The following is a 13,016-nucleotide window of genomic DNA, read 5'->3' as shown; positions in this document are numbered from 1 at the left end:
TCATTGATATTTTGAAGGGTTTTTTGTGTCTCTATCTCCTTCAGTTCTGCTCTGATAATTACATATATCACATACATGTCGGTAAAATATATAGGCCCCAGTTCACTTTAATTTACTAAATTAGTACAGAAGAGGGGGATCTATTGATCTACTAGACAAAGGTACTACTTTGGATTAAAAGTTGAAACCTACAGTTTCTACATTTGAGTACTTACAGGCTGCACTGGCACACTATAACACTTAAAAATTAAGAGATTTGATATCATGCAGCTCATTTTGAGAATGTGGAAGATCCTTCATCACCAGGACTCAGATTCTGTGTGGTAATACTCAGATATTGCTGAGTAACTGCCCAACCTTCTGATGGACAGGCTCTCTCCCATTTTTCTCAGTCCCTGACAGTGCTGAGGATGCTCCAGGCAGTGAGGCTGTGTCAGTTGCCTCCCACATGCAATGAATCTGCGGCACTACCACAAATCGAGAATAGTAATATTGACTGACTCTTCTTAAAGCTGACCTCCTTTCCCTCACTTCTGTTACTGGTCTAGAGGGTAAACAAACAAGCCAAGAGAAGACTGGAATATTAGGACGGTGTGTGCAGTAATATAGATCAGCAGCATACTATGGAAAGAGGTTTACCAATCTCAAAGCCACCACATCTTTTACTTTAGTTCAGTGTAACTGTGTTTAAGAGTCCAAGAGATGCTGTGAATTCTATTAAGTAAGTTGCCGGGTAAACTGGTTTCTGGCCATGGGTGCGATGCCAGCTAAACTATGGTCTTTTCCTGGCACAATCTCAATGAAACAAGGGTGTGCTTTGTCCCACCCAGAGACTGAATATTTTAACAGTCATGGATTTGCTTCTCACAGGTGCTAGTTTCAGCCTTGCTGGTGTAGGTCATATTCTGGCGGGAGGCTCTGGATGAAAGTTTTCAAGGCTGAAAATACAGCCTAGAAAAACATGAAAACAATGTGCTCTTGTAGATTTGGATTTCTTCTTCTGGAAAGAATTCTAACATTTCTACCACATTCCCAGCAGGGAAGACTTCTTTTCTTCCTCTTTTTTTTCTGCTTACTAACATGGAATGCCAAGCATTCTGGGGAACTGCCAATTTCAGAATCATGATAATTTGTAGTTTCCTTGGTTGGTAAGGTGGGATTGACTAGGATGGCAAAAACAGAATAATTCCCTTGGGAATTTGTATTTTTCTCACATGCTTTAAGGAAACACAGGTGCAAAGCCTTTGCAGTCATGAAAAAAAAAAAAAAAAAAAATTATATATGCCTGAAGCCAAGACCACCTTCTTTGAAGTAAGGTTATATTATCTGAGGTATGAACTAACTTACATGTGGGTAGAACAAAACTGAGAGCCTTGTATTTTTTGTGAGTCATAGGTAACAGTCAAAAGTTCTCTCTCAGTCACAACCCTTCCCTAAGGTCTCTGCATATGACTGAAGTGTTAACTACTTAGAGTATGTCTATTAAACACATGCCGATCAACTAAGCAGAGGAGAGGGTCTCTCTCCTTTCTGCAGCTCCTTGTTTGCTAAGTTTAGATCTTTTATCCAACTGCAACTAACAATTGAATAAAACAAAACAGGCATGCGCAAAGATTGTGTGAACAGTCCTAGACTTTCTCCCTAAATTTCAGTTTCAGCACAGCGTCCTCTCTGTTTCCCTTCAGGTTCTAGCCCTTAAAATAGTCACACACCAATTCTGATTAACTCATCTAGATGTAAGAATGATCAAGAGTATCCTAGCCTAGAGTCAGACGTTGTTACACTCTTTCATGGGCAACCTCACTTGACATATATTATAGATTTTCAGGAAATTATCTTGTTTTCATCACAGTGTTTGTTGCACTTATTGTTTTCTTTCTTTCTTTTTTTTTTTTTTTTGTGATGGAGTTTTGCTCTTGTCGCCCAGGCTGGAGTGCAATGGCGGCTCACTGCAACTGCAACTTCCCCCTCCTGGGTTCAAGCGATTCTCCTGCCTCAGCCTCCCCAGTAGCTGGGATTACAGGCATGCTCCACCACGCCCGGCTAATTCTGTATTTTCAGTAGAGGCGGGTTTCTCCATGTTGGCCAGGCTGGTCTCGAACTCCCAACCTCAGGTGATCCACCCGCCTCGGCCTCCCAAAGTTCTGGGATTACAGGTGTGAGCCAGTGCGCCTGGCACGATGTTTGTTGCATGTACTATTTTCTTGGGACACCTAGACCTTCCTACCAGCATGATCTCCAACCTCTGTGCCTCACACCTAGCCTCCAATCATTGTCCTCAAGTCAGAAAAACCTTATACTTCATAGTCTTCAATTTATGGTGTTTGCTTTCTTGGTTTTCTCTTTGGTGAAAAACTCAAAATAGACTGTACATTTGTAAAGTCTTCTTCCAAGTTTTAATATTTAGCAATTCTTCATCTCTTTCCCAATAACCAATACATGTTAATTAGTAACTTTAGTAAAATTATGTACTCATTTGCAGAAATTTTTTCAGCCTCACATTGGATAAAGCCTTGCATAAGGATAATTACATAAAATGACACAAAATAATTAATCTCTTCTTACTAATGTTCTTTTCATTTCTTTCCGGAGACAGAGTCTCACCCTATAACCTAGGTTGACATACAGTGGTATGATCTCATCTCACTGCAATCTCCACTTCTGGGACTTAAGCAATCCTCCCAGTGATCCTCCCACCTCAGCCTCCCCAGTAGTTGGGACTACAGGCATACGACTATGCACAGCTAATTTTTGTATTTTTTTTAGAGATGCAATTTTGTCATGTTGCGCAGGCTGGACGTGAACTTCTAGGCTCAAGTAATCTGCCTGCCTCAACCTCCCAAAGTTCTAGGATTACAGATGTGAGCCACAGCCCCTGGCCTCTTCTTACTAATTTTCTGAATGATGGTATTATGATACTTTGTCATGTACCTTCAAATCCAGTTGACTGTTAATAATTTCAGAGTATACAAGATTTTTAGGTGTGACTGCTGAACCAAGTACCTAGAGAGACAAAAGAAATAATTGTGGCAATGGAGCTGAATTCTTAACTAAAACATTGGTTATCATAAGTTTATGAGACAACAAAATGATATATATTATTTTTACAGAAACTACATTTATAGTTTTGGAATATTCCACCTGAGAGAAGATACTTGCAGGCATAGCAAACAAGTGTAATTATCATTCTTGCATAATGGGTATTATAAAAATTTATAGATATGCATTGGTAGGATATAAAGATAAGGAAGAAAAATTCCTGCCATGAAACAGCAATTGGAAGGGGATGCAGGATGTCAAGATGTATAGAAATAAAATAAGTCTTGTACTTTCTTTATGCAAAGGATTGTCCCAGTTACATGACCCCTACCATAAAGCTCAATAGAAAGTCTATGTCAAACAAAATTAGAAAGAACAGAATTTAGTATTCTTTGTGATTTTGAAAAACTGGTGCAAACAGTTATAGACATGAAACATAACAATTGTTCTTTAATTGAGGAAACGTGTAACTAAAGGAAGCAATTTGTTCTAACCCTTTTACCTACCCATCTCCACCACCACCAACACACACACACACACACGCACCCACACACACACACATCATTTCCAACTGGGATCATTTCCAACTATGTGTGGAATGGATATTTGGAGTTCTTTGCCTCAAAACATTATGCAATCTCAGAGTTTAGGTCTTAAAAATACCAAAAGTTGTTTTCTCTCTCTTTTTTTTCCTCCTATGCTTGCATCTGACTCTTTGCAGCTTATCTTGAGAATTCTAAGACCTTGGTAAAATGTTGAATAAAGAAAGATGGTTGCCTAGGAAATGTCCATGAGCTACGTAGGTATCTCATTTCAGCTAATTTGATAACAGAATAAACAGCAAGGAATGCAGATGTGTGATTTGTTGTATTTTCATTCTCTTGCCTTTGTGATAATGGCAATCAGTTTATGTATGTACATGGAGCAGCTTTTTCCTTTTTCCCTTCTTTTCTTTTAACAAAGGCAGTGAAATACTAAAGTAATTCTGAAAATGTACAGTCCAAGTGATTTTTGAAGTTCTCCAGATACATAATAAAGTTTTGAACATTATCTGGCATAAAGAATAACACTATATTATATGTGTGGGCATTGTAAGGCAAGTGTAGTGACAGAACTATTTACTTTGCCTTTCATAGATCATTGCAACAACCAGAATGAAATGCTTGGAAAATGTATTCACTTTTCTCTATGGGGTCATCCACGCTCCAGTTATTAACCTTCAATGGCAGAGTGGCAAATGTAACTCTCTCTTATGCTACATAAGATAGTATCTGCTTGTTTGCTTCTTGCATATTCTAATCTAAATTTGAAATCATCCTTCCTGGACTATACCACAGCTCCTAGAATACAGAAAGGCATAAACTCCAAGTCCAAAGGCTCTTTGTGATGATGACAATGTCTCTGAAACTGTGTGTATTATAACCTTTCTTTACTTCCTAGTCACAGCTCAGATGCCCACAATCATTTACTCTAGCTATTTGCACTTAAATGAGGATAGCCTATGGAATGTGAAACATTATTCTTCCCAAAACTGGACGTTTCCACCTCAATTTCTAAGAGTTGAGTCATTACTTTGACCCTGAGACCGGGATTATTTTTCATCTTCAGAGGATATGCCTGAATCACAAATGTCATTTAGCTGATTCACTCTTGTTTATCTTGTCAATTTAAGGTTTCTTCACAGCCTTGGATGAACACACCACCCTAGTATGATAACTCTACTCAGATAACCACGAATCTCTTCTGAAACACCTGATGTAAAAGTCTTCATTCTTTCTGGTACCTGTTTTCCTGTCGGTCAGTCACTAAGAAGTTCAGCGCCGTTTTCTATCTATAGTTTGTGGTTTCCATCAATCATTAGAAAATAATTTTAAAATTTGAGTCAAGATTGTTTATGTTTCTATTCGAGACATTTAAGCAACTCTAAGTTACCATATAGGTAAACAAGTAGAATATCTTTTCTTAATTTGTTCCTGTCCACAGAAGGTTTATAGTTATCGACCATAATATACTGACCCCTTTCACTGTTAGGGAACAGAGAACACCAACAAATATAAAACATGGTCGCCACCCTGATGAAACTCAAGATCTAGTTTGAGCATATACAGATTTTTGTAAGGTAAATAAAGCATATGTGGATTTTAATATCTATATTATACAAGTTAGTCACATATTGACAATAAGATTGTATGCCAATTCAAATTTAGGTTAGAATATGCAAGCAATAAACAAGCAGATATTACGTTATATAGCGTAAAAGAGTTACATTTGCCACTCTGCCATTGAAGGTTAATAACTTGAGCCAAAAGATTGATATTAAAGCATAGGTCTCAAGAATCCAGAAATAAAAGGGAGGAGAGAAGGAACAAGCAACAAAAGCTGGAATGGACCCGTGACATTTCACGTAAGATGAAGAACTCACGACTGACAGTAAAAAGTGAGTTGGGCTTAGAAGTGTCAAGTGGGAGATGGGGTGTTATAGGCATATACCTTAAATATAACAGTGTAAGTTAAATGAGCCTGTGGAAAAGTAGACTAGTATTTTCAGTATATTTTTCAGTCAAGCATAGGTAACAATGATAATGGCTGGCAAATGTATATGTGTATGTTAAATGGTATATTAATGACAGACTGTAGCAAAATATTATACTAAGTGCTAAGAGAAGAAAGTTCACAATGTATTTATGAAGGACATTTAAAATTTGTATGAGCTTATAGCCAACAGTATAAAAAAATTGGGCAAACCAATAGCATTATCCTGGACAAAAAACAAAAGAAACAAAATTTTAAAACTATTTTGGATTATATGAGGCATCTCTAGCCATTTTGTGGTCAGAAAATAGAAAATACAGAGAGAAAACAAACAGAAATGCACCATCCTCTCCCTGCACTCCACTTCAGCCAGTGTGTGTGTTTAGAAGTGGAAAAACGGAGACGGGGAAGGGAAAGTAATGGGAGAGGTAAGGAGAGAACAGAACTAAAGGACTCTGGGGCCACAGTAACAGGATTGGCAGCAGCACCAGAAAATTTCACACCAAGATCAAGATAGGTTGTTTCTCTTGCTGCCTGAAGATTTTCTTTTTTTACATTTTACACTCAATTTTGGTTGATTTCCGATGAGCTCCTTTATAATTTTATTCCAGTTTTTAAAATTAAATCTTCTTAGGTACATGTAATCAAAGGAAAATACAGCTATAAATATCCAAGTTTAAAAGTTATTAAGCAATTTGTTCAAAAAAGTAATAAATCAAGGGCATAACAAGAAATATATTTCTTAGGGATAAATGAAATTTCCTAAAACTTACAATAAGCATTTATTTTCACCACACTTTAGGTGAAAGCAAGAAGTGTTTTCAGAAGAAAAATGAGTCCAGCAGAAGTGCATTAAATATTTTAATCAATAATCTAAATCTATGGAGAAGTAATACAGTCTTCCTAGAAAAATTAAAATTTGAACTTGCACATAGATTTTTTAAAAACAAATAATTTCATTTTTCGCTATACATTGCAAATCTTGTAAATGTTCATTGGTCAAATTAAAACCAAACAAAACCAAGAAAAAAGTGTAAATGTGCTTTGAAATAGTAGCATCAAAGAGTGAAGGAAAAAAAACCCTTTCTCTTCCTGTTCGTGCTCCTCCCCCACACATTTTCGTCTGTCATATTGAAATAAATAAGAGAGCAATAGTTTCTTTCTCCCACAGTGCTGTTTGTGGTTAAGGAAACAATAAAGGATATTGTTACAAATAGGTGGGCAATATAATGAGAAAAAGAAGTGGCCTGTGGTCATAGTTGCAGCTGTGCAGGCAAGACATAAAGTTTTTAAGGGTGTAAGAAAGCAGCTAGAAATACCCATTAAAGAATAAAGAGGTTTTTGACTGCTATGTACAATAAGATTATTTGGAACATATTAGCTACCTCGAAGCTTAAAGTGCTGGTTCGAGTCTTTAAAGTTTAGGAGGAATTTTTTTATTTACCTTTTTCTGGAGAGTTTTTGCTTTAGTGTGTTTTTCTTCTCTGCATCTTTCTTCAATTTTTCTTCAGAAACTATGTATTTTTTATAAACAGCTTGACAGGGAAAGCATGAAAGCATGACATTTGCACAGATATGACCCACACAGAGGGTAGTGTGGGCACCAGAACAGGGAGACAGGACAGCGGCTTTCACAATAACCCCCAAATGACTACAGAATTCAACATTTCAGTCTTGGGTTAAGGAATTTAAGATATGATCATGAGAATCAATTACAATGCACTCAACTTAGAATTTGTGGTCATGGTAGTGGTCGATTGTGTGGTATTCTGAAATCAAAAATCAACAGCATCTAGCCTAAGTTTCATAGGGAATAGCGTTCCAACAAAAATGGTCAATCATTGGCCATATGACTAGAGTCTCAGAAGATAGAATTATTGACTGAGCTGTGATTACATCTGCTTCATGACTGACTTCTTGATTACTTGAGTCAGGAGATAAAGGAATGCATATTGTTTAAAAACTGTACAACCTAGCAGGGGTCCCCAACTCCCAGGCCACAGATCAACACCTGTCTGTGGCCTGCTAGGAACTGGCCCACACAGCAGTAGGTGAGTGCCAGCTGAGTGAGCATTACCACCTAAGCTCTCTGCCTCCTGTCTGATCAGTGGCGGCATTAGATTCTCTTAGGAGCGCCAACCCTACTGTGAACTGCACATGGGAGGGATCTAGTTACACATTCCTTATCAGAATCTAACTAATATCTGACGATCTGAGGTGGAACAGTTTCATCCTAAAACCATCCCTGCATCCTCCTTTCCCCCATCCATGGAAAAATTATCTTCCATGAAACCAGTCCTTGGTGACAAAAATGTTGGGGACCACTGCAACTTAGAATAAAATGCCAGTATCTTGGCACTGATAGCAGCTGCTGACCCGAGGAATAACTTAACCTGTCTATACTTTGAATTTTTACTTGTAAAAGGAGCCAACAATGATACTTGTATCATAGGCTTGTTTTAAGGATTAAACAAATGAATACATATTTTTAAATAAGCTTTTTATTTTGTAATAAATTTAGGTATACAGAAAAATTGCAAAGATAATACAGAAAGTTTTCATATACCTCTCACCTGTTTCTCCAAACATTACTCTTTTACATTACATTGGCACATTTGACAAAACTAAGAAATCAACAGTGATACACTGCAATTAACCAAACTCCAGATTTTATACAGATTGTGCCTGTTTTTCCATTAATACTTTTTCCATTTCAGGATTCAACCCAGGATTCCATACCACACTTATAAAATGCACATTTTATTTTTTGAAACATTTAGAACTGTGTCTGGCACACAGTAAGCACCTGCAAAATGTCATTTAATCCTGTTAGATGATTTTCATGCAAGTAAGACAGAATGTTTCTAACAATGTCATATATTAACGAGAATTTATTCCCAATTACTTACACTGATTCTATTGCAAAGAAATCAATTACTATAAAATAAGGGGTCATTTATCTTCATAATAAAATCAACTATATGCTAATTGCTCTCAAAAAAGGGAGTTCATCTCTAGGATATCTTCTAAAGGTAAGAAAAACAAGTTATGTCTTAGTCGTTTAACTCCATTAACTGACTTCTTCATTCAACAAAAAATTTTTGAGTGCCTGCAATACACCAGGCAGTGTGCCATGGGCTGAGGTACATGGATGGACAAATCAGATTTAGTCCTTTTCTCAAGTGAAATTTATCTATTTTTTCATAATCTTAATTGAGCAATTGATATAGAATTTGATTCACTCCACCATGAAGCATAAAGGCCTTGAATCCCTCACCAAACACAACCTGCAATGTTTACTCAGAAGCAGTGATTGAATTTAGCTGAAAGAGGGAAATAACCACAGTTCACTTTAGCTACTATTGCTCACATATGCAGGATACAAGGACTTAGATGAAGATAAGGATTCAAGAAAAACCTGCGCGTGACTGCAGACACGTTCAATCCAATTGTTCTCGGGTTTCTTCCTTGCTGATGACTGTTAATGATCTTATGCTAAGCATTGTGCTCATGGCTTCACATATATTAATTCAAGGAAATCTCACAACCACCATATGAAGTAGATAATATTATTCCCCAGTTTACAGATGAGAAGATGAGGCAAAGTGATCTGATGCAAGAAAAATAGGAAGGAAGACACAAAAAATCCATTTGTATTTTCACAACTTTCTGAATACCAAGACAGATATTGCCCTGAGCATAAATATTAAAATCAGCTTTTTTTTCTGACTTTAAAATGATTATTCTTTAAAAATTTGGTTGCTTTTTATGTGGCTATACAAAGTTCTTAATGTTTCTTTGGCAATGAAATATAATGGAATTAACTAGCCGGGCGCGGTGGCGGGCGCCTGTAGTCCCAGCTACTCGGGAGGCTGAGGCAGGAGAAAGGCGTAAACCCGGGAGGCGGAGCTTGCAGTGAGCTGAGATCCGGCCACTGCACTCCAGCCTGGGTGACAGAGCAAGACTCCGTCTCAAAAAAAAAAAAAAAAAAAAAAAAAAAAAAGAAATATAATGGAATTTTACAACTATATAAAATGTTACCTTTGCCTAAGAAACGGTATTGAAACGGTATTTACTGTGTGTACCTAGTTGACTGAAAATTCTCTGCCATCCAGCATCCTAAATAATTGATGAAATAAGCTACCTCATATTACAGGATTCCCCAAAAGAAAGGAGAAAGATACACACATGCACACACACAACCTTCTGTGGCCCAAAACACAGTATCACAGCCCTATTTGCAGGCAACTTGCAATTGCCAAATATAATTTAGTAATTTAAAAAATACACTTTTAGTGTGGAAAAAATACTTACAAGTCCCACTGAAGTACTGCTTAACTGTACATAAGAAATTACTTCACCGTGTGCTATTCCAAATATATTTTATGTTCATTTTTTAAGATTAGCCTTTCTCCTCCCCACCCCAAAAAGTAACCTCCTTTTATCTTTGAAATTAAGCAGAAAAACAAACACAAAACAAAAACCCAGTGCTAATGACAAACGTACAGCGAATTCACTTCATTCTTCACAAAGACTGAAATCAATTTTCAGGACCATGAAGAGCTAAAAATTCACCTATTTTCAGAGACTTGTTTATAGACTATCCAGCAACTTTGTTTTCTTTCCTATATTCGAAATCCGAACACTCCCTGCCCCCATGACCTCCTCCGAATCCACTGTGAAATCTTCCAGGGATGGTGAAAGTGTCACATCTGCCACCACCATGCCCTCTGCCACCACAGAAACCGAGGATTCCTCTGCCTCTGCATCTCCCACGGCCACGGTTTGGATAAAGTGGGATTCCAAATGTTTTAGCATTTAATCTTTTTTCTTCAGCCCACGTTGATCTCCGTTCCCTATTGTCATCACAAGAAATATTATCAAAGAAGGATTTAGTTTTTTCCTACTAGCAATTAGGTCCAAGTGGATCTTCTTCATCAGCATTTCCTTCACTGTTTTGGGTATCAGCTCCTGGGTCACCGTTATCCTCACCATTTACAGGTTCCTCCTGTTTCTCACGTTTATCTTCTTTTAAGTTTATTATGAAAATCTCTGTCAATCTCTCCCTTGTTGAATTGTGCATTGGCACTTTCAAAGTCAAAACCTTTCTCAAATTTCATTGGTCCATCTCGTAAAATACCAAATCTTCCCCTGGTACTTCGCTGAACCGCACGCCCTCTCCTTGGAGCTGAAGGAGCACCTGGAGCTACTTGTCTCTTGCTATCATTTCTGAGTTGCTCGTTTTCTGGTCTTGGAACATTGTGTACTTCAGCTCACCAGTGCTCTTGATTCTCTATTGCTTTTTGGTTGGTAGATGGCAAAGGCCTAGTTGATACAGGGCTCCTTCTCCCAACAGGTACTGGAGCAGGTAAATGGTCGGAAACAGTCTTCAAGCGCTTGTTCCACGGTTGAGCTTTCCTCAAAATGTCTAACTGAGGGCTTGAGGGAACTTGAGACAACTGTGCTTTTAGAGATCTTGTATCCTGTGTTAAGGCAGAGCCAACACACTACTTTGGGGTAAGATACCACTGTTTGATGTTTCTGTTCCAAACGATGCCAAACAGCTTCCAGCAACACCAACAGCAGGAAACTCCTACCCAACTAAGGAGCTTGGACTGAACCGACTGTATATAGGCATCCTGGCGAAAGGCCCGTGAGAACCCACTCACTGGAATGAAGAAGTTGATGAGCCTAGTGAGGACTGAAGGATAGCTGGGTCTTCAGGCACAGAACCCTGTGGTTTTGGTGGCTCACAAACAGTGAGGTCTTTAATGTCACTCCCATAGAACACAATATATTCCAATACTTCATCTCGAGGTGGTATTGGACGATGTATCTTCTGTACCAGAAAATGGAATTTTGGCGAGGGCTACGGTGGGGTTCTAGGTGTGGGTGGTGCAGAGGTGCCCTCGTAGCAGATCTCTGCCTTGGAGATGCGGCTGATCTTGCTGTGGAGGGAACGGGTGCCCCGGCTCATGGTGTCACCGCAGCTCCCGGCGCCAGCAGAGCGGCGGACCCCACGCGGGCTGTCGCGGGATCCGCAGTATCCGTCGCGCCCATGGCAGCCGCCTCAGACCTAACATAGCGGAGACGCCAGCTCCGCTAAATCAGCTTTATTTTCATTTCATTAAAAGAAAAAATGAAAACTCCAAAGAACCATCCTGACTTCTAAAATCTGAAAAACGTATTCCTTAGGACTTAAATCTTAGATTGTTTTCTAAGATGCCTCAAATACCTGCAGAGCAAACTTATGTCTAAACGTGCATGTACTAAATATTATTGCTGTCTTCACAATTCAGTAAAACCAATAGTAATTAAAGCATCTATTACTGCCTAGGCCCCTGCGGTGTGCTACATCAAAGACAAATATGAATAAGCCAGTCCTTCCCCCAGAGACTTTACACTGTAATAGGTGCCTTTCATTTTATTTTATATATGAGTAATTAAAAATGTGTTGAATTGCAATAAACACATCCTCAAATAGCTAAAGTGGGACAAGGTTGGTACCACTAGAAACCTACAAGCACAATGCTGTGGGAAGATGAAGATAAAAGAAACAAAAGGAATTGTGCCTGGCTAGAAGTCGAAGGAAGGCTTCCTGTGTACCGTAGCATTTGAAAATTAAGCGTTATGTTAACAACTTGAGGCAGATGATACGGTAGGAAAGTCCTCATTAAAGGAAAAGCACTGATGAAGGCAAAAAATTAGGAAATCACAAAGTTAGTCCTAGGAATACCAACAACACCAGTTTGGCTGAGATACACATTACTGTGAGAGGATGAGAACATGGTAGGCCCGTATTTGGATGGACTTGTGTGCCAGGATGAGAATATTGTACTTTATATAACAGAAAATGGCAAACTCGTAAGGATTTTTGGTAGAGAATTGACATAGCTAATACTATACTTCAGGAAGACTGATTTGTAAGTATTACCATGGAATTCATCGTGACAGAGACAAGAGGTAGGGACATCAATTACATTTCATTATATTATGCAAGGGAAAAATGACTGCCTGGAACAAGGGTAAGGAAGAAGAAATAGAAGAGAGAAAGATGGCTGCAGTGATGGGGTGATTGACCTAGGAACTAGAAGAAAAGTAAGAGGCATCTCAGATGCTTAAAGAGACAGTATGACTGAGGAAATGGTTCTGTTACAAACAGAGCCTGGAAACTCGTGGAAAAAGGTGTGATGACTTTGATTTTCAACACATTAGGAAGAAATACAAAGGACCACGTTTTAGAAGAGAGACTGAGCCTGGGCACATGGCAGCAAAGTGGGAAAGATTGGAAACAAAGACCCAACCCTGAAAGGAAGATTTACATTTAAAAATTAGGAAGAGGATGAGGACAAAAGAGATCAAACAAACCAAAAAAGATGACCACAGAGGAAGCAGGAGAACGAAGAAAAATGTTGTGTTGTGAAAACCAAGATAGCTAGAATTTC

The 13,016-nt window shown here is 38.4% G+C and overlaps 1 pseudogene; it reads right to left on the bottom strand.

The window, feature by feature from the left end:
• Positions 1 to 10,111: 10,111 nt before the first annotated feature.
• On the bottom strand, positions 10,112 to 11,548 carry LOC102138735 (protein LSM14 homolog A pseudogene; annotated as a pseudogene).
• Positions 11,549 to 13,016: the final 1,468 nt, after the last annotated feature.

Source organism: Macaca fascicularis, chromosome 4 (genome assembly GCF_037993035.2).
Source record: "Macaca fascicularis isolate 582-1 chromosome 4, T2T-MFA8v1.1".
Classification (NCBI taxonomy): domain Eukaryota; kingdom Metazoa; phylum Chordata; class Mammalia; order Primates; family Cercopithecidae; genus Macaca; species Macaca fascicularis.
This window is presented reverse-complemented; position numbering and strand designations above follow the sequence as displayed.